We start from the raw sequence: 12427 nt of genomic DNA on the forward strand, positions 1-12427 counted from the left end.
CCAATTCAACAGAGGTCTAGGAGAAGAAAATGAATGATAATAAAACAAGAAAGAAATAATAAGTGCTGCTCTGGAGAAAAGAAAAGTGGACAACACTTTCAAAATGTTTGAGTGAGATATAGAAATGTAATAGTTCCAAGATGATCCTCAAGGTTTAATATTAGATTTGAATATCCTACACACACACTCAAGAGTTAATCTATTTAATTACCTTGTATATGTACATATATAATGTGATGTGTATGATTACTTTGTCTCTAGGTACAAATCAAAGCAATACTAATTAGGATATTGTTAAAATCCTCATATTTAAGAGAATAAATATTTATAGATGAATTGAATAAGCACTCATCTAATGCTTAAGTTTCTGTCTTCCCTGTTTATCTTTTTATAAAATTTTGTTTTGCTAGTGTACATTTAGTTTCTTGAAGGAGGTGAAAAATGAAATGAAAATACAGGGAGTAAATTGCAATTGCTACGTGTTCAAGCCTAATGAAAGCTATGTAGGCCAGACAGTTTTAGAAAACTTTTTGCAAAGCTAAATTGTCCTAAACCCCCATGGTCTACTTGGCCTAGGAACTTTAATTCTAAAACTAAATATCCAAAAAAGAATTACTTGGTGCTCATTTATTAATATCTATTACTCTATAACAACCTCTGCAGGATATATTATGTATCACTTTTCAATGTTTCCAAATTTCACTACTTCTGAAAAAATTTTAGATACATTTTTGCCACATTTACAAAACATAGAAGAAGAAGACTGTTTTGAAGTTGTGAGCATTTTTCTTCATAAAGGATGCGACAAGGAACAGTTTTACTCAGCCTTATCTTCCACGGGTACAGTGCCAGCGTATTGGGGATGGTACATTTTTTATTATTTCCATTACAGCCACTGTCAGTTTGGGAAATATTAATTTTGTCCAAATACACAGCTTGCACATTTTGAATCATTTCTGGAAATAACAAAAACACAGTATCAGGCTTAATGTTATGTTATATATTATCTGAAAATAGAGTACTTGACCAATGGAATTCTGTTGGTTTCAAATTTTTTAAAGTGTGGACAATGCATTTTTTCACTTTATAAGCTGAATACATCAAGACTCTTTCACTACCAAGCACTTTGGTACACTGAGGCAAGGAGAAGCCATGCAAGACACTGCTAACACAGGAAGTCTTCACTCTGTAGGGGACTAAAATGGCAACCAAAAAGATCCCACACTCGAACAATCTCATCACTAAGAGGCTGGGGTCAATGGTTGGATGCTAGAATCCAGAGTTTGGCCTGAACTTGAATCACTCTTTTGTCACTGGCTGCTGACAAATAACTTCTAAAAAGTAAAGATTGTATTACAATATTCTGTAATCTTTCATCATTTCTTGTGAAAATCACATCAAAATATAATTATAAAGTGTTTGGCATTTTACCTGGAACATTATTGACAATTAGTCAATTTACTATTACAATTGTCTGAAGTAAAGGGACATGAAGAAGATAAATGGATTCTGGGACTGAGGAAAAAAAGCAAACAAAAGATTTATATAAATACTTTAATAATCTACACATAATTGTGGGATCTCTAGAAATTTGGGAAGGTCTAATACATAAAAGTGAGGACAACGATCTTAAACATCACTTAAGAACATTGACAAAGCATGAGTAGTAACTGTTGAGGTCAATGTCTAGACTAAATTATACCTTGAATGTTTAGTTCTTCTCTTTAGGCTATCCACTGCATGCTGGATACACTAACTAGATTTTTCTAGTTCATTTAAAAGATTTTTTTTTAAGAGAGGGAGAAGTGGGAGCAGATGTAGAAAGAGAATCTTAAGCAGGCTTCACACTCAGCACAGAGCCCATTGTTTGGCTTGGTCTTACAACCCTGAGATCATGACCTGAGCCAAAATCAAGAGTTGGATGACCTGGGCAGCCCAGGTGGCTCAGTGGTTTAGTGCCACCTTCCGCCCAGGGCATGATCCTGGGGACCTGGATCGAGTCCCATGTTGGGCTCTCTGCATGGAGCCTGCTTTTCCCTCTGCCTGTGTCTCTGCCTTTCTCTCTGCGTCTCTCATGAATGAATAAATAAAATCTTTATTAAAAAAAAAAAAAAAAGAGTTGGATGACCTGAGCTGAATTCAAGAGTCAGGTGCTTAACTGACTGAGCCATCTAGGAACTCCTCTAATTTGTTTAATTAAATGCACTTTAATGCATTTTACACTTTAATGCACTTTTAACGCACTTCAAAAAAGTTTTTTTGTGAGGATTTAAGGATGCCAAATAGTGCCAAATAATGAAATATGAAATGTGCTACAGGAGCTAGAACTTTAAAGACAATATTTATAATCACCTACTAACAAAAGTCCCTAAGATCTGTACATATTCTCTACAAATCAGCTTTGTAAAATATTAGATCTGAGCAATAGATGATCCACCTTAAACTAACCATAAGTTACTGTTTAAAAATTATAGAACTCATTAAATATGTATATATGTGTATATGTTTTTCTGTATTGAGAAAAATGCAGCTAAGTCTAGGGATTTGCTTACCAATTCATTTGAGATAAACAATCTCAAACCAGTTAAATTGTTCAAAAATTTTTAATTAATAATTCTATTTCTTTAATTTTCCCATCTTTAATATGATAGATGTCAGTAGTAAATATCTAACAGAACTTTTGTGAGAACTAGATGAGAGAATGAATGGGAAGCAGATACCACAGTGCCTGATAAATAGCAAATCAAGTAAATCTGAGTTATTCTTATTGCTGGAAGTATTTGTATAAATACTAAATTGTGAGATCTTAGAAACTTACCTACACAACTGGTCCATTCTGTAAGTATGCATGTTTTCTATAAGTGCTTTAGTAAAGAAAGAAGAGAGGAGGAAAAAAAAAATAATAACAGAAGAGAAAAATATCTAAATAGATTCTTTAGAATCTTAGTTCCTTTGCTAAGTAAAAACATTTAGAACATTCAGTCTCTTAAAATTGTCCACCTGTCCTGGATTTCACATTAAATTTGAGTTGCATGTGAGGGACATTTTGTCTAGATTATGAAAAATACCCAAAATATAATTTTGTTATAATATTTGAACTTCAAATAGCTGAATTTGAACTCGCTGTACTAGGCAAATCACATAAAGGTATTCCTTCTACCTAACATTTTTCAGCTAAACCTAACAGTTCAAACCTCATGAATCTTGGTCTTTATATAAACTGTCATTTGGCATCCCCACCATAAACTTCCTAGGATCCGTAGTGTCATACCAAACTAACAAAAGACTATGATTTACTCTCATTTCTTTCCACCTAAGAGAATTTTGTTGGGATGGTATAAAATATTTCAAAAAACTTTGAGCAAGAGGTAAATATTCCAAATGATTTATTTCTCTCTCCAGCTTCTAGCATCCCTATCTGACTTTCTTACCTCCTGCCTAAATATCTGCACATTCTCTTTAGTCTTCAGTGAAATATTCTGATGAAGACTTGAGCAATTCACATTTGAAATTTGGAGAACTTTTCTTTACCTTAATTTTTTTCTACATGTAAATCAGAAAGATTTACCTATTGAAATATCAGCTATATTTGTCCCCTATATTCCAACAATATCCACCCTTTACTGGGATGCAAATTTACCCACCTATGGTGCAAATCATATGTTGTTGACTTGCTGGTGCTAAGATTTATGCTTCCAAAATGAAAGTGAACAATTCTATATTCTTTACCTCACTGGAATATATATTGCAGATCTTTTTATGTGGGAAATATTATTAACTAGATGTTTTGTCTGTGTCAGCCTTACTTTCTTGAATTTCATGACCTTTTTTCCTTTTTGACAACTCCACAGTGCCCAGACCTTTCCAGCTCCCTAAACTGGGGAGATCTATATTTAGTCTACTAGCCAAATGTATTAGCTAATCCATTTGAATGTTATTATTCACAGATAAACGGAGAACATTTACATCTTCTATTGTATCAAGAATCAAAGGGAAGTACATGATTATAGAAATGTGAACAAAAGCAAGGAAGGTATTTGGGCGATGTATTATTGATAAAATATCCATCCCTTTTTATAACTAAAGCCTATACCATAAAAATACAGATCTCATCTATATCACATAAACCATAAAACGTAATAAACTGGGCTCAGTCATCATAAAATGTCTGGGTTCATTTTCCAATTAATCCACTTAACTAAGTTACTTCAACCATGCCCTACTCTTTTTCTAAACTTTAGCTTTCTTTATGAAAAAAGCTTAAGGGTTTATCAGCTTTATCAGCTTAAGGGTTCCTGGGTGGCTCAGTCGGTTAAGTGTCCAACTCTTAGTTTCGGCTCAGGTCATTATCTCAGGATTATGAGATCAAGTGCTATGTTGGGCTCAGTGTGGAGGATGCTTGAGATTCTCTGCTTCTCCCTCTTCCTTTCCCTTCCTCACCTTCCCAAATAAATAAACAAAATATTTTTAAAAAATCAGTTGAAGATTAAAAGAGACAATCATGATGTAAGAATACTTAATAACAGCCACCCAGAGAGAAGGATAATCTAAATGAAGATATGATGATGATGATGTTTCTTTTGATTACTTCTTATTCCTCTCCACTCCTATTTGTCTATAATCAGTTTAAGCTGTCAAATCCTGAATACCTGAGTGTTAACTTTCCTATAGTTCTTGTTCTCTGTATCATCTAAATTACTCAGGGCTTATCTGTATTTTTTCTTATTATGTGTTTTATGTTCATGGAGGTTCCATCAAATCTTCAGAAAAATGAGGCAATTCATACAAAAGAATATATATGTATGTAAAATGGAATTATATATAAATAAAATCACATCAACTTTAGGTTTTGATGCCTGTATGCATAGGCAGAATAGATGTTCTACTAATTTATTCAGTATGTATTTTTTGGATTTGTTATCGGGCACTGAGTAATTACTAGGCATTTTGTTGTCCTTGAAAGCACAAGTCACTGAAAACCTGTATGTGATGTTTTTGCTGTGTCTTCTAACTGTTCTGTAAACCTAAACTCTGAATATAGATTACTATTAAAAATATAGGGTATTTTATGGACTCCTACACAATCTTGTGGTTGGAGTTTCTCAGAAGAACTATTCTAATATTCTACCTCAAACAAGAAGTTTCTCTAGAAAAGTACCACAATTACAATATCCAGGCTTCCCGCAAAGAAAATTACAGAAGTTTTCTACCTCAAAAAGCAGTCCACAACTTTATTTTTCTGATTACTGAAAAATACTTCCTCTTATTAGATGTAGTATCTGCTTCCCTGGACCTTCCGATGGGAGGTATTAGTTCTGCTCCCTCGAGCTCTACAGTACAAGTTGAATCCATCTTCCACATGACAGCTCTTCACATATTTGAAGGCAGCTTGCACTGCCCCGATAAGTCCTTAATCTATACATTCCTGTGGTTCAACTATATTTTTGTTAACTCCAGTTATTGCCTCTTCTTTTGTGGTTATTTTCTGTCATACTTTGGCTTCATTTTTGTCAGAGCTTAGTTTCAAGATATTCCTCTGCTGGATTAATCCTCAAAAGCATGAGCATAATAACATTAAATAGGAGTTATTAAAATGTTGGGAAGACCTCCAAAACTCAAATATCACTTCCTGATGCTTTAGTTATCAATAGCTTATGTCACAAATGGTTCCAAACTACAGCATTACATAACCATCATTTTATGAAGTTTATGATTCTGTGAGTGAGAAATTCAGAGAGGGCATAAGGTGGGTTAGCTCTGCTTCATGATCTCTGGAGCCTCTGCTGAGCGAATTAAACAGCGGGATAGCACAAATCAATGGTGCCTGAAGTCATTTGGAGGCTTCTTTATTAACCTATCTGCACCTGAGCTGGGAGGGCTCCAAGACTTCAGCTGAGGATGGAATATGGAACACCGAAATGTGGTCTCTCCACATGGTTTGAATATCTTATATCGTCTTGCAGCTCAGTTCTTAAAGGGAGAAATGAGAGAGAGAGAGAGTTAGAGAGAGAACATGCAAAACAAAAGAAAACAAGCAGAAGCTAAAAAGCTTCTTTTGACCTAGCCTCCAAAGACCTGCAGGTTCACTTTGACTACTTCTCATGTATTATAAGCTTCTAAGTAAAGCCCACATTCAAATGAAAGGTTATTGTCCTCTTGGTGGAGGAGTGGTAAGATCATATGGCAGAGGATCATGTGGGATGGCAGATACTGTTGGCATCATCTTTGGAAAATACAATTGGTTCCAGTATGCCTTCTGGCGAAAATCCACATCCCTCCATATGCAGAATATACTCATTCACTTCAGAAGACTCCAAATATCTCATCACATCTCATCACATAAGTAACCAAAAGTCCAGGATCTCACTATTATAGTCCAGACCAGGTACAGAGGAGTCTCTTCCAGCTGTTGCTCTCAAGTGGCTTACCTCCATTTAAAAGCTTGTAAACTAAAGAGATCAGTTATCTTTATCCTACAGACTTGAGATATAATGTCCAATCAGACATAAAATCATTATAATAGACATTACCATAGAAAGGCGAGTCAATGAGGGGCGCTGGGGTGGTTCAGTTGGTTAAGTATCTGCCTCGATTTCTGCTCAGGTACTGATCTCAGGGGTCCTGGGATGGAGCTCTGAGTTGGACTCTGAATTTAGCCCAGAGGCTGCTGGAGATTCTTTCCCTCTACCCCTCCCCCCACCCAGGTGCACATTCTCTAAAATAAATCTTCTGGCAGCCCGGGTGGCTCAGCAGTTTAGCGCCACCTTCAGCCCAGGGAGAAGCCCAGCTTCTCCCTCTGCCTGTGTCTCTACCCCAGCTCTCTCTCTCTCTGTCTCTCATGAATAAATAAATAAAATCTTTAAAAAAATTAAATTTGTAGGAAGAAAGCTCTTTGTCTCCTTTAGTAAAGAAACTTAGGCAGAACATGAACTTTATTGTGACAAGTCGCAGAACATATAAAGCTTTAACTAAAATTTTTGGTAACAGATGTGAATATTCATTCATTTCCTTTCTTATCTTTCTAAACAAAAGTTAGTAACTAGTCCAGAGTTCAACATTATCACAGCACTTAGTCATCAGCTTATTTAGTTAGTTTCTCACTAGGATTTTTCATTAACTGAAGGTTGAACCCCGTGGCTTCTAGGTATAGCCATGATTTTAATCAAGCCAAAATCGAATCTATTCAGGACACATAATTATATCACAGATTGTCTTCTTTTTTTTCCTCCCAGCAATATTAAACTGATCAGTGGAAGACATAGAGTAGGAAGATAGTTGTCTTTAACGATAACGGAAATGTTTCCAAGTCAGCATAACAGAGGTAGGGGGGAATCATAAAGACTATGACAGTTTGTAAAGGTGCTTATTATAATGAAGACTCATGGAATATTAACTGTGTAATTAGGATATGAAGAGCTGATAGTGATAGTCCATGGACTGGAGATAACAGAAAATTTTAAGAATTATTTTGATAGGACTAAGCAAGCTGGAACATTAGGCGTTAAATGACTGGGCTCTGGTCACACGTTGTTCTGAACTCATAGGGCTTTTTGGATCACATGGATGTCTTGGTCAAATGGGTTTTTAGTCCAAATTAGAGGACTGGTCATACAATGGGGCTGGTTATATACACCATGAGACCAAATGTCCCATACTTTTGTCAGTACCCTACATAATTTATCCAGGTTATCCTCAGGTGACCTGGTCTCTCACAAGAAGTAGACAGCATCAAAAACAAACTTGTTATCTCATAATTTGGTCAAGGTTCACATTGCTAATACCAAATCCATTTAAATAGAATTTAACATGGAAATATTTTATTTATTTTATTTTTTATTTTTTTTTAACATGGAAATATTAAATGAAAAGAGTTTTATGGAAGTTATTTTTGTTCATCAGATACATGTAACAAAGCCTTTAATCTTTCCTTTACAGATCCTGTTTTTTTATTCAAAAAATAATTTGAATAATAATTCGAATTCCAGAGTATGTTCACAAAGAATCTCATAATGAAGTCAATTCAAGAATAGGACCTTTTCCCCCCAAATAATATATAGTAGCCAACATGGAGATAAGTTGCATATTAATGATTACAGGTGTGGCAAATTTTTTTTTTAGGTGTGGCAAATTTTATTTGACAAAGATAACTATAATACTATCTCTCACTCCATAAACTCTTCTGTATATTGTGTCCTTTCTGTTCACCTAATCAAAAACTGGAGCCAAAACCCTTAAATTCTGAATTGGCTCTAGTGACTCACTTATAATCAACAGAATGAGGCTAGAGTGACACAGGCTGACTTCTGAGTTGTACATGTTAGTCTTTTATTTCTTTTTAAGATTTTATTTATTTATTCATGAGAGACACACAGAGAGAGGCAGGGACATAGGCAGAGGGAGAAGCTGGCTCCCCGTGGGGAGCCCAATGCAGGACTTGATCCCAGCACCCCAGAATCATGACCTGAGCCAAAGGCAGACACTCAACCACTGAGCCACCCAGGCATCCCTGTTTTAGTCTTTTAAAACACTTGCTCTCTATATGTTCACTTTCTGGAGTCCTTAAAAGTCAGCTGCTATGCATTGAGAACCCCATGAAGAAATCATGTGTGGGTGTTCCAATCTACAATCTTTAGTTGAGCACAGCTTTCAGTCATCCTAGCCTAAACACAGATGCATGAAGAAGCCTTCAGAGGGGCATCTGGATGGCCCAGTCAGTTAAGTGTCCAAATCGATTTTGGCTCAGATCATGATCTTGGGGTTCTGGGAGGGAGCCCTACATTGGACTCCATGCTCTATGGAGAGTCTGCTTATGGATTCTCTCCCTACCCCTGCCCCTCATTCACTCTCTCTCTCTCTATAATAAATAAATCTTTTAGAAAGAAAGAAAGAAAGAAAGAAAGAAAGAAAGAAAGAAAGAAAGAAAGAAAGAAAGAAAGAAAGAAAGAAAGAAAGAAAGAAAGAAAGAAAGAAAAGAAAGAAAAGAAAAAAGAAAAGAAAAGAAAAGAAAAGAAAGAAAAGAAAAGAAAAGAAGAAAAGAAAAGAAAAGAAAAGAAAAAGAAAAAGGAAGAAAGGAAGAAAGAAAAAGAAATTCATTCTATGGTTCTCCTGGGTGGATCTGTTGGTTAAGTGTCTGCCTTCAGCTCAGGTTATGACCTCAGAGTCCCAGGATTGAGCCCCAAACTGAGTTCCCTGTTCAGCAGGGAGTCTGCTTCTTCATCTCCCTTTGCCCCTTCCCTGTTTGTGTGCTTGCTATCTCTAATGAATAAATAAAATCTTTAAAATAAATAAGAAAGAAATTCTAGCTCATAGTCATTTAAGTCGCTGTAGCTGTTTGATTCTTCCCAATTGAGTCCCCAGACATGATGGAGGAAACCAAGTCATCTCTCCTGTACCTGTCCTAATTTCTGATTCACAAAATCAGTTAGCATATATAACTTTTTGTTTTACACAAATAATTTGAGGTAGTTTGTTGTGCATCAGGAGGTAATTGAAGTAGAATTTGGTATCTCAAAATATGGTATTGATGTAACAAAACTGAAAACATCTGGCCTTGGCTTTGGGACTAGGTTGCAAATATCAGCCTGGCAGGCCGTAAATATGTTATCAGTGAAGGCTTAAAGGAAAGTGAAAAAATATCACTCAGGCAGAGGAGAAAGGATCCTTGTTATATAGTGGCAGAAAATTTGGCTATACTGTCACCTGCAGTAACATGAAAAATGGAAAATACATCTAATAAACTAATTGAATTTGCCAAGGATATTTCCATGTTGAATTTTTAAAGTGCCACCAGGTTCCTTTTAGTTATGTATGATAGAATACGAATAGAAATCAGCTAAAAAGGAATTATTCAGTTTTCAAGCAAACTTTAGAAAAAGTTTATAAAAGAGACAAGACTTGTTAAAGTTTGGGAAAAAAACAAAACAAAACAAAACTACTTTTTATTCCCAGCCTCTTCAGAATGCAAAAGAATTTCAAAATAGTAAAGAGACTCAGGGCAAATAATTAGATCTGCAAAGTTGTCAGGAAAATGTGGTCTCAGAGTAAATGTAAAGCCAAGGGTGTGATTGAAAATCTCTTTGTTAAAGTCTCCAAAAAAATTTTAAGTGATGCCTCATAGACCCTTTAAGACAGACAGAGGTTTACTAAAGTTCTTTAGTGTGTGCCCCTGAGGTACTCTCTGGTGAAAAGTAGACTTCTATGAAGTCTAACAGATGATGTTCCACAGCTGTCTCACAGGAAGTCCAAAGTTGAAAGAATTTATCACAGTGATTAGTGCACGTGGATTTCTTTTAATGAGTAGATTATAAACTGGTACGTAAGAAACCCAGAGGTTTGTTTTTTCTTTTTAAAGAATTTTATTCCCTTGGACTACAAGTGACAAATGCAAAGCAAGATAAAGAGGCTTCTGGAACTAGCAACATATCCAGTTAGACTGCAAAATTGCTACAGAGCAGTGGCTGCTGCATACCTTTCAATGACCCTACGTTCTTTTTTTTTTTTTTCTTGAAGATTTATTTATTTATTTATTTATTTATTTATTTATTTATTTATTTATTTATGAGAGAGAGAGAGAGAGAGAGAGAGAGGCAGGGAGAGGGAGAAGCAGGCTCCATGCAGGGAGCCTGATGTGGGACTCGATCCTGGATATCCAGGATCACACCCCGGGCTGAAAGTGGCACTAAACCGCTGAGCCAGTTGGGCTGCCCCCTCATCCAAGGTTTTAAGCTATTTTTCGTACTGGAGCATAGTTTTACTGAAAATAATTGGCCATTGAGTATGACTTTGCTGACCTACTGCAAAACATATAGCATTTCTAAATAGGTTAGAATATCTAAAGGTGCCCCCCCAAAACGGTTTGCATTTAAAATAATGAATCTAACACTTGTCTTCTTAATCTATATCTCAGCAGAATTCAAAGACTTACCAGTCCCCCCATACTTAAGTATTATATTATTTTAGCTCTGATACAACTACATTTTACTGGTTATTTTTTTCTGTGACTAAGTGTATACACTGTATTATTATATTTCCCCTCAATCTACCAATATAATTTCTTATCTTGAGAAGATTAAAGTTTATGTACCTAAAGTTACATGAACTAGGGTAGACTTGATTAAATGAAGTAGACTCAAAGTTAAAGCATAAAGCAATTTCACCCACTCTCATATGTAAACCTTCTAACTGCTTTGTTGAATTGTTCATCTCTCTCACTTTAGAAAATATTGAGTAAATCCCTAAGCTTTTATAATCACATTCTAGTATTTAAAAGTCCTGTCTGGTCTAATGACAAAACTTTATTCTCTCATTTGATTCAAACTATTCTTTTTCCAGGCAGCTTTGACCTGAATCTGTCAGAGCAGCTTTCAAATACTTCATGTACAGTTTCTTTCTTGTGTTTGCTTTACCTCCTCTTCTACATTTCAGTTGACTAGTACATCTATTCCCAGACTTATGTGCAGGGTAATGGGCTATAGGAAACAACCATAATGTTATGCAGTCAGTATAACTGTAGTACGACATCAAGATCACCTTTGTGTTAACTGCTGAAATAAAGTACCTTGGCTCATCAAAGAATATTTTGGGAGTACCTCCAAGATAACCATCACTGAAAGCCACTTTTCCTTTAGCTCCCTGATGAAAATGAAGCTTCTTCCAATTAGGCTTTTATGACTTGCTCTCTAAGCCTCCAGCTTCTTTTTTTTTTTTTTTTTTTAAGATTTTATTTATTTATTAGAGAGAGAAAATTTGAGCTCTAGGAGGAGGAGAGACAGAGGGACAAATAGACTTCTCTGAGAGTGGAGTCCAATGTGGAGCTTGATCCCAGGACCCTGAGATCATTACCTGAGCGGAAGTCAGATGCTTCAGCAACTGAGCCACTTAGGTGCCCTTCAGCCTCTAGCTTGCTGTCTATACCAAACACATTCTCTTGAGATCACTTTCTCCATGCTTCCTTCCACAAGGTTCAACTCTAGCCCAGAGGAAACTGCCCTGTAGGATTTAAGTTCTGTTCTTTTCCCATGCAGCTCATGTCACTCTCCTGCCACAGGCTACTAAAACCTGTAGACAGGGCTTAAATCAGAAAATGCTTCTTGTATCCTTAAACATTTAAAGGACACAAATATCATCTCTGAATAGTACTCTTAACTTTACTTCACATAACTTGCCCAATAACGGCTCTCTCTCCAAATAAATTCCCAATTTGTAGGGTTTGTTTTTGTTTTTGTTTCACCATTGCTCTCTTTTATCAGCATATAGGCTGGAGTTGGATAAATAACTAGTTTTACAGTATCTTACTATGTTCTGCTTATGATCTAGCACCTAGTGTTGCCTAAGGGAACCACTCCCCAAAGCAAAGAATCTCCAACATAATAGGAAAAGTTCCATTTGGCACTGTGTTGCAAAGAGTCATTTCCTAAAGATAACTTGA

The sequence above is a fragment of the Canis lupus genome, chromosome 10, assembly GCF_048164855.1.
Source record: "Canis lupus baileyi chromosome 10, mCanLup2.hap1, whole genome shotgun sequence".
In the NCBI taxonomy this organism is placed as follows: Eukaryota; Metazoa; Chordata; class Mammalia; order Carnivora; family Canidae; genus Canis; species Canis lupus.